Here is a 4130-nt window from a genome sequence, read left to right as displayed (position 1 = left end):
AATCCCTATTTAAATTAGATTGCTACAAAGGATTAACTCCACCCCCCCATTATTCTCTCTGAGCCCCATTTCCCTTAACTGGAAATACTAATAACTGTGTTACCTACACTACAAAATTCCAAAGCAAGTGCCATATAAATGTGAATGCTATTAGTCAACCCATCCACATATAAAATACAGATCAATCTACCGAGAAGGATTAGTGTCATGACCTCCACCCAGTAAGAAGCAGAATTGGGTGCCATAAGTACTTTAGGCCCAACTTGGGAGAGGTAGACAGCAGGTCAGCAGTGATATCTTTCAATCCTGAGTAGCACTGGAGGGTTTCAGATTCTAAGTAACTTTTGAAGAAGTCTGATGCAGATTTTATTGTGACTTTTGGTTATCTTGAAGATAGAGAGGAGCCAAACACCAGGGAAAGTTAGTCTATCTATTGGATTTTCCTTGTCTGATTGTTTACAAGCTGCCAGGGAAATGCAAACTGTAAGCTTCCCCTGCTTGGAACAGGAGAAAATCATCAGGGCAACTGATATACACTAAAGGGAAAACATCTCAGAACTATGTCCTTTGATGACTGTGGTAGGAGGGAGGGAAACAATTGAAGAGGACAGAAAGCATTCAGAAAATACAGGACGCTCAATGAGAAGCTAAGGGAAAGGTTTAAGAGACAGAAGTCAATGGGGAATCTCAAAAATATCCCATAGAGAAACAACAAAATGGGTTTCTCAAAGCCACTAACCACAAAGTCATCTCCCATTAACCCCATCCTTGCCAAGGTATAGCACAATATTCTCATCCCAACTGGTGAAATGGCAGTGTCATAAAACATGAGGTTCTTAGCCCAGTCCATACAAAGAAAGACTTTGAACCTGCTGACTTTGAATGTGAAGAGGAGCCATTGACAACATGGAATTAAAACTTATTGATGAGAAAGAAGAACTGAGAAGCATGACCTACTGTGGCCTTAAACAATAACTTTTAGAAAGGAAGCTCTAGTTCTGGGTTGCAAGAAGAGGAAGTCTTGGCATCCCTGGAATGGGGCAAACTGGATTTCAAACTCCTTCACAAATACAACAGCTTTATGACTTTTCCACAGTTAGGTAACTGAAAAGAAATCATTGTCTTCCAAAATAGCCTTCCTTCCTATCACTGATGTGAGTCTCTTACTTCCCCAAACTTGAATCAGATGACAGTAAGCAAAAGAGAGCAAAACTTGCAAACCCCTTTCACATCACCACTTGCTTCCACAGTAGAACTTTCTTGAATTTCTTAAATCCCCCCTCACAGAAAAATGCTAGTAAACTTAATGGACACCTTGGGGTAGGACTTTCAGCTTTAGATTTGAACAAGAGCAAAGAGATACCAGCACTATCCTCTCATCTCAGCTTTGCTTGTCTGTTTTTTCAGTGTATACAGAAGCGTCATCACTTCCAACACAATGCTGACAAGATGTGAGGACACCACAAGTGACCAACACCCCAAGCTATTCTCAAGGTTCAAGTAAGCCAACTTATTTGGACCTGCAAGCACTGTCTTCTAATGAGCAACAGTGTGTGGAGATAGCAGTCAGCATGAGCTACTCATATGATTCTATCTTGAAAACCATGAAAAAGAAAGTAGAAAATATAGAACAGCCTCTTAGCTATTTGTTTGCACATGGACAGCCCTGTAAAAAGGGCTTTGACCACATTGTGGCAGATGAAGCTTTGGAAATGTACCTGTGTTCAGAGGAAAATACAATATAATTTCTTCAGTTAATGAGCAAATTTAAGGAAATGGGCTTTGAACTGAAAGATGCTGAAGAAATTGAATCATTACATAACAACAACTAGGACAATACATTGGAAGACCTCATAACTCAGGCATGAAAAAACTGAGGAGTGGCCTCCTGCCCACCTGCACTCTGCCATGGGATATCTTTCGCTTTAGTTGGGAAGCCCTGTATATTACCATCAGTCCCTGGAGGCCCCCTTCCCTTCCCTGGCTTTGCACTCGGGAAGAAGAGAGAATGTTGTTTTGGGTTTATTGTGATTTTAAAGGGTGAGAAGGAAAGAGACAGAAAAAGTACTTCTGTACTTTATGGAGATATCCTACATTTATCTATGTGAGAGTCTGGTCCCTGTGAGAATGAGGAAAAAAGTAGGTAAAGCAAAAGGAATATTGGAACCTCTGAGCCATGCTCCCTTTTCACATGTCCAATTAATTTCATTTGCATTTTGAGGGTGTCCTTCCCAACTTGGTCATGGTGTTTCTGGGGTGATATATATATATTCCAGACCAAAAGTTTTAATGTGTTTTCATTTTTTCCATGAGCAGGAGATACAAGTGTGTCCTGGAAGAGAAAAGACTCTGAGGTTGTCAGCGCTGTTTTGAACATCATGTATTCAGACAAAGATATCCTTCACTATTACAATGACTGAATTTCATCTATGTCTAGTGGAGTGGCAAGGGTTTGAGGGCATTTATTTGACTTTCCTTTTTTCTCTTAAAAATGAACCCCATGTTTGACTCTAACTTAGTGTAACACTGGACCCTAAACTTTTTAGAGGCAAAAGGAATGCCATTGAGTTTATTCTATATGTTGAATTTTTTTTCTGTCAATCAGCCATTGTAATTACCTACAATCAGGTCTTGGCTAAATCCTGGATCTTGTTGGCAAAGGGCATCAAATTCCAGCCTTAACCATCTTCCCAAGGCTTTATATCCACAGATCTAGAAAACTGTTCAATTGACATTTTAATAACCAGTGTGAAATAGGAAGCTCTTTACAACATTTTCAAATGGGAGGTGAAACAAGCTCATGATCCATTAACCAGCCTTAATTCACAAATATGTTTCAGTTTGCTCTCACTACTTTAGAATGACACATTTGGTAACATCTAGTAATAGAAATTCATTTCTTTGTATGGTGTTGTGCATTGTTAAAGCTCTAAATAAAAATACAGTCTTGATGAATCTAAAGTGATTTCTAACTATTTTGATTCTTCAGAAATAAACTACAAAATTTTTCAAGTTAAAAAAGAAACATGTGATTTTCTGACCATGGAGTTTTTAAGGTAGAAACTGAATGCTCAATTCATAGGGACAGTGGAGAAGGGTTTTCTGTTCAGATATAGACTAGTCTGCATGACACCTGAGGCCCTTATTTGTCAAATACACTCTGTCTTTCAATATGCCAAAGGGAAATGTGTTCTGGGCCTACCAGTTAGTAAGAGTGTAGACATCCAAACAAGAAAAAAAAAATTGGATTGCTAGTGAAAGCTGGGACAACCTCCCCAACCATCATACCCCCACACACATATGACCAGAGAGTAGGGAATATTGTACAGTGGGAACAGGGGGGCCTTATGGTTCTCCTGTCCATTTTCCAATGCTGTGCCCACTGTTGTAAATATGTACTCTCCATTGATACTAAATCAAAGCAATTGTGGAAAATTAATATTGAAGTGGGATATTTTTTGAGAAACAGTTCCCATTTTGCTCCTTAAACACAAAGTCTGAACATATACTGACTTTCTGATTTCATTTTGAGGTTTTTTATATCCGTTTGAGCATAACTCAATATATGATATATGATTATAAGATCTCAATTTGTGAAGTATCCTCTATAAATAAACTAGTACAATGACATGACAAGTTAGATACATACTAAATTGTTTTTATGATGATGATTTTAGTAAAATCAATGCTTTCACCTTCAAAACAACATCACCAACACTAGCTTACACATAGCATTTAAAGATTAATAAACATTTGAAATACATTAACTCATTGATAAGTCTAGCAATAAATAATGCAAGAAAATGTGAGTATTAGGGTGATAATCAGTCACAACTTACACTACAGCAAACTCATACCACCTGCAAGTCACTATACCAGTTGCTAAAGATACAAGGATATATAAAAAGTGCTGTCTTCAAGAAACTTACATTTTAATAGCTAGAGCTAGGAATAAAAGGGACAGACATAAACAAAACTAAAATAATTCCAAGTGGTAAAGATCACTTTCTTGGAGGGATTAAGAAAGGCATTCTGTAGGAGGCGACAACTAAGATGAGCTTTGAAGGTAGGGTTTTACAAGGCAAAGGTGAGTACACTGAAACAAACCAGAGATGAGCAAAGATCATCTT

The 4130-nt window shown here is 38.0% G+C and overlaps 1 pseudogene; it reads left to right on the top strand.

Annotated features, from left to right (window-relative positions):
• Positions 1–716: 716 nt before the first annotated feature.
• LOC100014159 (ubiquitin-associated protein 1-like) lies at positions 717–1984 on the top strand (annotated as a pseudogene).
• Positions 1985–4130: the final 2146 nt, after the last annotated feature.

The sequence above is a fragment of the Monodelphis domestica genome, chromosome X, assembly GCF_027887165.1.
Source record: "Monodelphis domestica isolate mMonDom1 chromosome X, mMonDom1.pri, whole genome shotgun sequence".
NCBI classification, from domain to species: domain Eukaryota; kingdom Metazoa; phylum Chordata; class Mammalia; order Didelphimorphia; family Didelphidae; genus Monodelphis; species Monodelphis domestica.
The sequence above is the reverse complement of the archived record's forward strand: the minus strand, read 5'-3'. Positions and strand labels throughout refer to the sequence as shown.